The sequence below is a fragment of the Triturus cristatus genome, chromosome 7 (genome assembly GCF_964204655.1).
Source record: "Triturus cristatus chromosome 7, aTriCri1.1, whole genome shotgun sequence".
Lineage (NCBI taxonomy): Eukaryota > Metazoa > Chordata > Amphibia > Caudata > Salamandridae > Triturus > Triturus cristatus.
Genome location: NC_140590.1, coordinates 719392462 through 719404399, shown reverse-complemented (window position 1 = coordinate 719404399; position 11938 = coordinate 719392462). Strand labels below are relative to the sequence as shown.

Sequence of the window (11938 nt, the reverse complement as noted above, 5' to 3'; positions counted from 1 at the left end):
CTGTTCACCTTGGGGACCTGCTGTGGATATGGGTACGGCCCGGCATGAGATTTACACCATCTCCCCCGGATTTTCAAGGGCCAACGAGAGCTCACCAGACACCGCTGGAACCGCAATGCTTTCCAAGGCTCAGGCCCCTCTCTCCGGGCGAACCCATTCCAGGGCGCCCTGCCCTTCACAAAGAAAAGAGTACTCTCCCTGGGGCTCCCGCCGGCTTTTCCGGGATCATTTGCGTTACCGCACTGGACGCCGCAAGGGCGCCCGTCTCTGCCACTCCAGGTTCGGGGGTCTGAACCCGACTCCCTTTCGATCGGCCCAGGGCAACGGAGGCCATCGCCCGTCCCTTCCAAACAGCGCTCACCCATCTCTTAGGACCGACTGACCCATGTTCAACTGCTGATCACATGGAACCCTTCTCCACTTCGGCCTTTAAAGTTCTCATTTGAATATTTGCTACTACCACCAAGATCTGCGACTGCTCCACCTGGGCTCTGTGCGCACCGCAGCAGCCCTCCTACTCGTCGCTGCTTAGCCCCCGCGGCTCTCAGCGCCGGTGGCGGCCAGGTATGTGCCCGACTCTCCAGCGCCATCCATTTTCAGGGATAGTTGATTCGGGAGGTGAGTTGTTACACACTCCTTAGCGGATTCCGACTTCCATGGCCACCGTCCTGCTGTCTATATCAACCAACACCTTTTCTGGGGTCTGAAGAGCATCGGGCGCCTTAACCCGGCGTTCGGTTCATCCCACAGCGCCAGTTCTGTTTACCAAAAGTGGCCCACTAGGCATTCGCATTCCATGCCTGGCTCCACGCAGCGAGCCGGGCTTCTTACCCATTTAAAGTTTGAGAATAGGTTGAGATCGTTTTGGCCCCAAGACCTCTAATCATTTGCTTTACCAGATAAAACTGGGGGCTCTGAGCGCCAGCTATCCTGAGGGAAACTTCGGAGGGAACCAGCTATTAAATGGTTCGGTTAGTCTTTCTCCCCTATACCCAGGTCGGACGACGGATTTGCACGTCAGGACCGCTATGGACCTCCACCAGAGTTTCCTCTGACTTCACCCTGCCAGGCATAGTTCACCATCTTTCGGGTCCTATCACGCACACTCATGCTCCACCTCCCCGATGGAGCGGGCATGGTGGGAGCACCTCAGCCGGCGCGCGCCGGCCCTCACCTTCATTGCGCCACAGGGTTTTGCTCGGCCCTCCGACTCGCGCAGGGGTTAGACTTCTTGGTCCGTGTTTCAAGACGGGTCGGTGGGTAACCGACACCGCTGCAGACCCTTGGCGCCCGGTGTGCGCCTCCCCGACCGGCGGCACGATGCGGTCGGGGCGCACTGAGAACAGTCCGCCTCAGTCGACAGTCACGCCCCTTCCCCGCCAACAGGTGCCCAGGGGAGGTGGCCACTGCCAGGGGGGCTGTAACACCCTCCGCCGGAGCGGAGAGCCACCTGCCACCCTGAAGCCTTCAAAGCCGACCCAGAAGGGGGGGGGGGGGGGTTTAAGACCCTGCCAGAGCAGGGGCCATGGCGTCCCGGCAGTGCGCGCGCCCTCTTTCCCTGGATCAGATCTAGAGGGGCTTCGCCCTCCCTGGGAAGCGGGCTGCGGAGATGGGCGCCTAAGACGCGGGCAGCCGGGCGGACACCACAGACAGCCACGCGCGGCATGCAGCCAGGTGCCCTGGGACAGGCCCGGGGTGGACCAGACTCTGGACACCGCCTCCCTGCCGAGGTGGGGAAGCGGGGCTAGGCGCACCGGCGGCGTACCTCCACGGCAGGACCCAGTGAGGGACCCTGTCACGGGTGATCAGGGGGTCTGACCTTGTGGGGGGACGAAGGGAAGCGGAGCTAACCCTGCGACGATTGAGCAACCCTCAGACAGGCGTAGCCCCGGGAGGAACCTGGGGCTGCAAGGTGCATTCGAAGTGTCGATGATCAATGTGTCCTGCAATTCACACTTGTTCTCGCAGCTAGCTGCGTTCTTTACTGACGCGCGAGCCGATTGATCCACCGCCAAGAGTCACAGGCAACTTTTCAAAAACGTTTGCCCACCTGCGGGCGCAGGAGAGGCGGGAGGAAGGTGACACCGTTTGTCTACCGCCCGCGCGGTGAGACGGCCCAGGCTTCCCGTTCCAGGCTTCCCCTCTGGGAGTCAGACTGCACCGTCGGGAGAAAAAAAAACATTACTAGGTGCCTGGGAGTCCGTTCCCCCCCCCCCCCCCCCCCCCCCGCACCTCCCCCCACCCACCCGCAGGCGAGGAAGGGGGCTCCAGGTGCGACAAGAGCAGGCAGCCACGCAGCCGCCGGTCCCTCCCGGAGTGACAGGGAGGGACCGCGCCAGTCTTCAAACTCCTCGGCCCGGCTGCACGGGACCGGGTCAAACCGAGTACCTGGCAACGAGTGAGGGTCACCCCACCTGCACGTCAGCCGCCTGTAGCTAGGCAGCTCCGAGCCATGCTGGCAGGCTGGCGTTTTCAGGCCAGCCCACCCCACCCTTGGCCGGGTCGGAGGCGCCAGAAGGGAAGAGCCAGGTCGCTCCCCATCCCGCACGCCTCCCACCGAGAGGAGCCAGAGTCCCCTCGCAGGCCCTCGGCCCCTTCTCTTCCAGGCCACCCTGTCACATGAGAAGGGCCAATCCTCGGTCGCCTGGATCCCGGTCGGGCCGGGACATGGGCGTGGGAGGGCCCAGCCGGTGGCAGAGCCTTTCGAGGGGGTTGATACCAGCCCAGTGATGCACTGCCATTCGGTTTTCCCCCCTACCCCGGGGGGTTGTGCCGGGTGAGCTTGGGTTCCGTCTTAGGAGGGCCTACCGCTGAGCCCTCCCCAGAGAGGGACAGGGGACCGGGGTCGCCCCCCCGTCCCCTGTCCCTCATGCGTCGGTCAGGTCCTCCCCGGTGGAAGAGGCCCGACGAAGGCCCGGTCCTCACCCAAGCGCCCTATGCGGCCGCAGACCGGTCTGCCGGCCGGGGCGCGGCAGGACAGGGCCGGGCCCTGTGCCTAAGGTGTGTGCCCGCAGGAGGCAGCCGAGGGCTTCGGTCTGGCGCCGTCAGTCGCCCAGGCCGCTCTGCCGTTAATGATCCTTCAGTAGGTTCACCTACGGAAACCTTGTTACGACTTTTACTTCCTCTAGATAGTCAAGTTTGATCGTATTCTCTGCGCTCCGCCAGGGCCGTTGCCGACCCCAGCGGGGCTGATCCGAGGACCTCACTAAACCATCCAATCGGTAGTAGCGACAGGTGGTGTGTACAAAGGGCAGGGACCTAACGCGAGCTTATGACCCGCACTTAATGGGAATTCCTCATTACTGGAAAATATTTGCCATCCCCAATCCCTATCACAAACTGGGTTCAGCAGGTTACCCGCACCTGTCGGCGAAGGGTAGACACACGCTGATCCGTTCAGTGTAGCCCCGGACATCAACGGCATCACAGACCTGTTATTGCTCGATCTCGTGTGGCTGAATGCCACTTGTCCCTCTAAGAAATTGGATGCCGACCGCTGGGGGTAGCGTAACTAGTTAGCATGGAGGAGTCTTGTTCGTTATCAAAATTAACTAAGAACAGCCATGCACCACCACCCACAGAATCGAGAAAGAGCTATCAATCCTTTCCGTGTCCGGGCCGGGCTAGGTTTCCCGTGTTGAGTCAAATTAAGCCGCAGGCTCCACTCCTGGTGGTGCCTTTCCATCAATTCCTTTAAGTTTCAGCTTTGCAACCATACTCCCCCCGGAGTCCAAAGACTTTGGTTTCCCGGAAGCTGCTCGGCGGGTCATGGGAATAACGCCGCCGGATCGCTAGTCGGCATCGTTTATGGTCAGAACTACAACGGTATCTGATAGTCTTCGATCTCCGACTTTCGTTCTTGATTAATGAAAACATTCTTGGCAAATGCTTTCGCTTGGGTTCGTCTTGCACCGGATATCTGACTATGGTTACCCCCAACTTTTTGCCTAGTGTCTAGCTGGTTTTTCGACTTAGTTGGCCTGAGATCCTGCCATTCAGGGTCTCAGGCTGTCTGCTCTCTCTTAAAAATGGACTCCATGTACCCTAGGTACATACACAATTGGTAAGGATCACCTTATTGGACCCTGTACAGTGTACCCTAGGTACCCAGGGCATAGGTGTACCCTAGGCCTCCCAGGGGCTGCAGCATGTATTATGCCACCCCTGGTCTGGCCTTCCAATCAGACACAACTGGCTGATCACTCAGCTGGGGCAAGGTTGTGTAATCACCCCTTGCTTAGATATAGTACACCTATATCTACCTTATATATAGACACATGTGTACCTATCAGCCACTCCTATGGCAGGCCTTAACAATCCTGGAGGCAGAGTGCTTGGTAACATGTGAGATGGTGCTCTAGCATGAGCTGAGCCTGTCTGCAGCTTTCGGAACCATGTCCTTATAGCTGTTCTATGATATAGCCTACCATATACTCTTAAAGTGCCTTATAAATCTTAAACGGTTATGGTAACTATGGTTTGGCTTTATTAAAACATGTCGTGTAAGGTGTCTAACACTTTGGAATAATACCCCCATATCATTTCTGGTGATGAGGATATTATTCCTCCCTTCTAGAGGGAGAGACATGTTAAAGTCCTACTTTGCTGTTTAACTCTAACCAAAGCCTCAGCATCACAAAATGGATGCTGCTGCCACAGACACGAGTCTGACCTCCTGCTGCTGGGAGTGATCCCGGCAAGGGAGGCTTGGACAATAGGTTTCCTGCTTGGGGAGGTGCTAGCACCTCCCCAGACAGACTTTAGTGTATTGGGGCAGGGAGGGCTGAAAGGAATGAGACATGCCTGGGGCACACAAGGTGTCCCATGCATAGTCCAGTTCAAACCGGTGCTGGGGCACTCCAGCCCCAGTCCTGGCACGAAACTGGACAAAGGGAAGGGGGTGTAACCACCCCCCTCCCAGGTCCGACCCATAAGGCGTGACCTAGCAGGTAACCCAGCCCCCCAGATTAGTATAAGAGTGGTAGCTGGGCCTCAGGAGATTAGATCATCCTGAACCTGCAACTTGAACAGAAACTCTGGACCTTCGACATTCGACGAAAGAAGAAGACTGAAGAATCTCCCTTGTGGCCAAGGATTGGCTACCCTGTGCAAACAGGCACCATCAAGAGACTACCCTTTGCTTTGCTGAAGTTCTACGAGGGACCGACTGCAGAGCCCGACCAGAGCCTTGACTTCCAGACTTCTCCGACCCTGATCCACATCCACAGCCGTGCTGAGATCCGTGGAGGCGACGAGAGACGTGGGACCGGCTACCTGGGAAAAGTGGCTAGTATCTTCAAGCGCAGCTTCTGAGGCACCCTCGAAGTTGTGCACCGGGGATTGAGAAGCCCCAACCCCAAGCACCATCTGCACCGAAGATCAGCCCCCCACACTCCACGAGTCCTGCGTGGGGCCCTTCTGCATTTTCTTGCTTGCCGCGTATGTCCGGTTGCTTGCCCGCTGGCTAGTGGCCTTTGTGACGACGCATCCTGAAATCTTCACCGCTGGTTTGGCTCCTCCAGACTGGCTCCTGCTTCTTTGAAAAAGAGAAGCACCCCAGACCTTCCTGGTCTGCACCAGAAGCAAGTCCTCCGTTCTTCGTGGGTTCCGCTTGCCAAGGCTTGGTGAGTCCTAGTCCAACTTCGACGCCGCCGTTAGCAAGAGCCTTCGTGGGACAGCCCGCCTCCTGGTCCTGGTCGTCCTCAACGTTCCCTGGTCCTCGTGGCTGCAGCGACAAGCTTCACCTGCAATCTTCACGACATCGCCTGGTTCCTTCCTGGTTCCACGTGGTCACTGGCTAGTGACCTTGACTCTGTCCCCTCTGCTTGCAGGTCTCTTCTCTTCTTGATCCCAGCCTTGGGATCCACCGGACACTCTTCACTGACTGCCTGTCAGCAACTTTCCTTCAGGCATCCATAGAAGTCCACGACGAAACCCGACGCAAGTTCACACCTATGCACACGCAGCCTGTGGGCTAGGTAACTTGGGTACTTCGGTGCTCACAAGGGTAGTGACTCCCCTTCGTCGTCAAGGTTTCCCTTGGCCTTTAGTGAGCAAGTTGCTAATCTAGCTTTGGATCACGCCAGGGTCATGTTAGTAGGTGATTTCAATTACTGGTACAAAGATCCATCAGAGGGCTCTCAATCGGCGGAACTGACCGACCTCCTGTCTAACCTCAATTTTAAGCAACTGGTGCTTTCCCCCACTCACGATAAAGGACACATACTGGATCAAGTGTGGTCTAATACCACTTGCGTGATGACCTCTCCGCTAACTTTGCCTTGCCTATGGTCAGATCATCTTATCCTTAAATTTAAAATTTGTGTCACTCACACCAGATCCACTGTGCCAATTGCTGGCAGATTAGCCAGGAATTGGAACGCTATGGATAAGACTGCTTTTTTACAGTCACTGGCTAATGATGTCCCCTTCCTGGACAATGACATAAATCTGTCAGTTTCCTCTCTAACTGACTGGCTACAAGCAGCCAGCAATCTCCATGCCCCGTACAAAAGACAAACTTGCACGGCGCACGGATGCCAATAGATGGTTTTCCGCCGACTTGAAAAGTAGGAAACTGACTTTACGTCAGCTTGAGCGCTTGTGGCGCCGTGATTATGACACTGAGGGAAAAATTTAATATACTAGGGCGAGGAAGGAATATATGAATGCCATCTCTGCAGCTAAGGTGGAGTATTTCTCTTCTCGCATTCTTGACTCCTCAAACAAATCTAAAGACATCTTCTCTGTCTTTAATGAACTGACCAACCTGGAGAATGTTCGTCCTAAAGTAATCCCCACTCAGTGTCTTTGCGACTCACTGAATTCTTACTTTAGTGACAAAATCACAGACATAAAAACTAGCATTCCCCAATCTAAGACCTCAATAACAACCGGCATGGCAATAAAGACTGGCTCTGCCACTCTTATTAATTTTCAACCCATAACTCATGACCAGCTCTTGGAACTAATGATGAAAGTCAAATCTGGCTCCCCACTGGATATCTGTCCCCCGCGTATCCTGAAAGAATGCTTTTCCACCTATCCAACCCCTGTCCTTGCCCTTCTAAATGATTCCCTCTTGTCTGGCATAGTCCCGTCCGCTTTCAAAAAAGCCACGGTCATACCACTATTAAAAAAACCCGGGGCGGATCCTGGTTGTAAGGCAAACTACAGGCCCATCTCCCTATTGCCTTACTTGGCAAAAATCCTGGAAGCACACGTGGCGAAAACTCTTTCTAATTTTTTGGAGGAGGAGTCCTGCTTTGACCCTCATCAGGCTGGATTCCGGCCTGCACACTCTACAGAGGCAGTGGTCACTGCAGTTTTGGACACACTTCGAGACTGCGCAGATAGACATTCTCCCCAGGCCCTGGTGCTTTTGGACTTGTCGGCCGCCTTCAACACGGTCGACCATAATATCCTGGTCGAGCGTGTCAGACAGGCCGGCATACAGGGCGTGGCAGCCTGCTGGGTGAGGTCCTTTTTGGAGGATCGCTCCCAAGCGGTGCGTCTGGGGGACTTGACTGGTGTTAAACAGTCCATCTCATGTGGAGTGCCACAGGGTTCTTCCCTGTCACCCCATCTTTTTAACATATACATACTCCCCCTCATACAAACCTTGAGGGACAAACAGGTGAGAGTTTTTAATTATGCAGACGACCTGCAGCTACTCTTTACCATTGACAACTCTGAAAAATCTGTGAGTCATTTCCAGTCAACCATGAGGTTTATTAAATCCTGGATGGATCAAAATCAGCTGAAACTAAATCCAGGTAAAACCGAATTGGTACTGACTGGGGACAGTGCTAAGTACTGGGGCCCTCACTATTGGCCTTTAGATCTGGGTCAAGCTCCGCAACCCTCACCATCGGCCAAAACGCTTGGAGTCATTGTGGACAGTGACCTTTCACTAAAAGCACAAGTGGGACAAGTGGTCTCCAAGTGCTTTTATCAGCTAAAAAAAATCAGGAAGGTCAGGCGATTATTAACGCCAGAAGCTATTACCCAGGTTGTGATCGCCACTGTTCTGTCCCATCTGGATTACGCGAATGCCATCTACTTGGGTCTCCCAAACTATTTACTCAAGCGTCTCCAGATGGTGCAGAACTATGCTGCTAGGCTGATCCTGAAGCAGCCTAGGTGGCAGGCGGCTACTCCTCTTCTCATTAAGCTGCACTGGCTTCCGGTCATACAACGTTGTTTCTTCAAAGCAGGCTGTATGATCTTTAAGTCACTACATGGTAAAAGCCCTAAATTTATTAATCAACTAATCTCCAGATATGTTCCCTCCCGTAATCTTCGCTCACTCCACTTAGGCCTTCTCCAGACCCCTCCCTTTAAACTTAAACGCTCTGGTGGACGTAGATTTGCCACACTGGCCCCCTGCCTATGGAACACCTTTCCCCTGGAAATCCGGTCCTGCCAAAATCTCTTACCCTTCCGGAAAACACTGAAGACATGGCTCTTTAGACAAGCTTTTTAATCCATCTCTTCCACCTCTGATTGTGTTACTGTCAAGTTTAGCGCCAAGAAACTAATCAGTGTTAGCGCGCTGAACAAATGATTTAATAACATAACATAACAGTGACTATCCTAGGGTCTAGTTTCCGATTCTCGACTCTCTAGCTGCTTCAGAAGTGTCCTTAAACTGTTAATTTCTAACTGCTAGTATTTCTATCGACTTTTACGCATTACGCGTGAGTGTTTCCACTCTGCACCTGAATCCCGTGGGCCTCCCACTTCCTAACTGTTGCTAGTGTAGTGTAGCCCCAGCGATTCCCTAGGCCTATCCTATTTCCGTGACAGTGGTCCTTATACCACTTACTTAGTATATGGTTTGCGTGGCCCCTAGGGCCTAACTGTATTACTTACCTGTGTGACTTAATGTATGCTTAAATAAGACTGTGTTGTACTTACCTCTAATCTCATAAAGAGTGCTGAGGGTTTGACTAGAATAAATACACTTTATTTTATATATATATCTGTTGTGGTGTCCTTTCATTTGGTATTCAAGGGAATATATATGGTATCACAGCTGGCTTCACATGCCATTCAGAGTTTAGCCTAAGACTGCTCTTGTCCATGCTACCACTAGGATAGCTGGTCTATAAGGTTGACTTTACAACCAATCACCATAAGGGTATTTGGACTGATATAAGGTGTACACTAGAACTAGTGACATCATACATCAGGCCAACTTCTCACAACCGGTCCAAGTATTTCTCCTCTAGCGGCACAATACGAATGCCCCTGGCCATCCCTCTTAATCATGGCCCCAGTTCCGAAAACCAACAAAATAGAACCGGAGTCCTATTCCATTATTCCTAGCTGAAATATTCAGGCGACTGGCCTGCTTTGAACACTCTAATTTTTTCAAAGTAAACCCTTTGGAGCCTCAGGACACTCAGTCAAGAGCATCAAGGGGGCGCCGAAAGGCAGGAGCTGGGACAGGCGGTAGCTCACCTCGCGGTGGATCCCCAGCTCGATCCCATGATCCAACTACGAGCTTTTTAACTGCAGCAACTTTAATATACGGTATTGGAGCTGGAATTACCGCGCCTGCTGGCACCAGACTTACCCTCCAATGGATCCTCTTTAAAGAATTTAAAGTGTACTCATTCCAATTACAGGGCCTCGAAAGAGTCCTGTATTGTTATTTTTCGTCACTACCTCCCCGAGTCGGGAGTGGATAATTTGCACGCCTGCTGCCTTCCTTGGATGTGGTAGCCGTTTCTCAGGCTCCCCCTCCGGAATCGAACCCAGATTCCCCGTTACCTGTGGTCACCGTGGTAGGCACAGAAAGTACAATCGAAAGTTGATAGGGTAGACATTTGAATGTATTGTCGCGGTCATTGGGACATGCGATCGGGTCATTGGGACATGCGATCGGCCCGAGGTTATCTAGTCACCAAAGCGGCTGAGCGACCCCGGATTGGTCTTGGTCTGATAAATGCACGCATCCTGGGAGGTCAGCGCTCGTCGGCATGTATTAGCTCTAGAATTACCACAGTTATCCAAGTAACCGATGGAGCGATCAAAGGAACCATGACTGATTTAATGAGCCATTCGCAGTTTCACTGTACCGGCCATGTGTACTTACACGTGCATGGCTTAATATTTGAGACAAGCATATGCTACTGGCAGGATCAACCAGGTAGCCTCACCTGCTGATGGGGTGGGTTCGGGAACCGTGTGCCCATCTCCCCAACCGGCAACCTTCGCACACCCCTCCCTCTTGGGAGCCTACTAGCTGAAAGGAGCCCGCCCACCTGGGCGGGAGGGCTCGCTGGAGGGGTAGAGAGGTGCGGTCGCACGGGCACCGGCAGGCTCACCCGTCTCCCCCGACTCCCCCGAAAGGGAGAGGCAGGCCAAGGTTCAGCCTGAGCGATACGCAAGGGTACCGGAGCCTGGCGGCACCCCTCAGAACGGTTGTTCTGAGCTGCTGTGGAAATGTGCTGGGCGGCGAGGGTTGACGGCGTAGCACACGGGGCCTACGTACCTGCCGGACAGCAGCATCCGAGGGCCGGGCGCCATCTGACCCCTTCCACTCGGGTCAGACCACTGGGGGGCACGAGCTGCCAGGATTGCTCGGCCTTCGCTCTGCTGGGTAGGGTGAAGGGCCTCCCGCCAGGCAGCAGGCCCTTGAGTCGGACGGTGCATGCGGGGTGGAAGCTCCTTGCTTGAAACAGCCGAGGCTGGCCAAGCAGTCCATCCCTAAACGGACCAAGAGCGCCTAATCGATCAGAGTACGGCCTGGGCATCCCCTAGTAGGCCGCCCTCCGCGGTGGGATGCCCCTCCCGGGGCGAGCAGGCTCGGAGGAACAGCCCGTCGGGAAGGGGCGTAGGTCTAACTGAGCAGGCTTGGCGAAAAAGGACCATCGGGAAGGAGATGAGAGGCAGGCGCGTCCCTGGGCCCCCCGGCGGGCAGGCCTGGGTTCTGCCCTCCACCGTTTCGGACTCGTCAAACCTCATGGAGGTCTGACTGACCCTCTCCTTAATAATCCGGAGGAAAATTACCCCCCTTTCTTGCAATCAGTGCACACAAGGTGACAGAGGGGACCCATGGCGCGAATGTGCTCGACCTCCTGGAGCCATCGCTGGGATCGGGGAGGCAAATGAGCCCTCATCTGGACTTCCAGGGAAGCCTGGCCATCTGGTCGCCCCATTGGAAAGCATTGCGTGCGACCAGATGGCCGAGGGGATAGGTGCGACCAGATGGCCGAGGCGAAAGGTGCGACCAGATGGCTGCGCTCTAAAGGGAAGCCATCTGGTCGCTCTGTGCCCCAACGAAAGAGTGAGCGGGCACCGGGGCATGTGGGACCAGAGGCCTGGGCCCCAGCTGGGCCCCAGCCATGGAGACTGCGAGGGGGACCAAATGGGCCCTCCGACCCGGGGCCCGCAGACACCTTGACAAGCAGGGGAGGCCTGCACGGGACGACGGACCCCCGTCCTGGGCTCTTGGTGGAGCGACATGCCGGGGGGCGGGGCCCAGGGCCGGAGCACCCAACTCGGGGCCCGGCAGGCCCCTGGACCCAGCCGGGGCTCCCGGGCCCAGAGGTGCAGGGGAAGCCTCCCTGGGCCTGCGGGACCCCATCCCGGGCACCCAGCCACATGGCAGGACCGAAGACACAGCCCGAGGTGGGGAGGCCGCCTTCCCCGGATCCCTCAGGGGCCCCAGCCGGAGCTCCTGAACCCAGCCAAGCAAGGGGAGGCTTCCCGGGCACAACGGAACCCCGTCCCAGGCCTTTGGCAGAGCGACGGGACGGGGCCCAGGGCCGGAGCACCCGACCTGGGGCTCGGCGGGGCCCCTGGACCCAGCCAGGTCTCCCAGCCGCAGGAGAAGCCTCCCCGGGCCTGCCGAACATCATCCTGGGCACCCTGCCACGCGGCAGGGCCGAGGACTGAGCCCGGGATGGGGAGGCCACCCTCCCCGGGA

The 11938-nt window shown here is 55.7% G+C and overlaps 1 protein-coding gene, 1 non-coding gene and 1 pseudogene across 3 annotated transcripts in view; 1 reads left to right on the top strand and 2 right to left on the bottom strand.

Annotated features, from left to right (window-relative positions):
- The window catches only part of LOC146810414 (28S ribosomal RNA), a 1245-nt pseudogene extending 9 nt beyond the window's left edge, over positions 1-1236 (bottom strand).
- The window catches only part of RPTOR (regulatory associated protein of MTOR complex 1), a 1825560-nt gene that overhangs the window by 790046 nt on the left and 1023576 nt on the right, over positions 1-11938 (top strand). The window lies entirely within an intron of this gene.
- Positions 1867-2020, bottom strand: LOC146810413 (5.8S ribosomal RNA). Its single transcript, XR_014967044.1, has one exon. It is a non-coding gene; the product is annotated as a 5.8S ribosomal RNA (ribosomal RNA).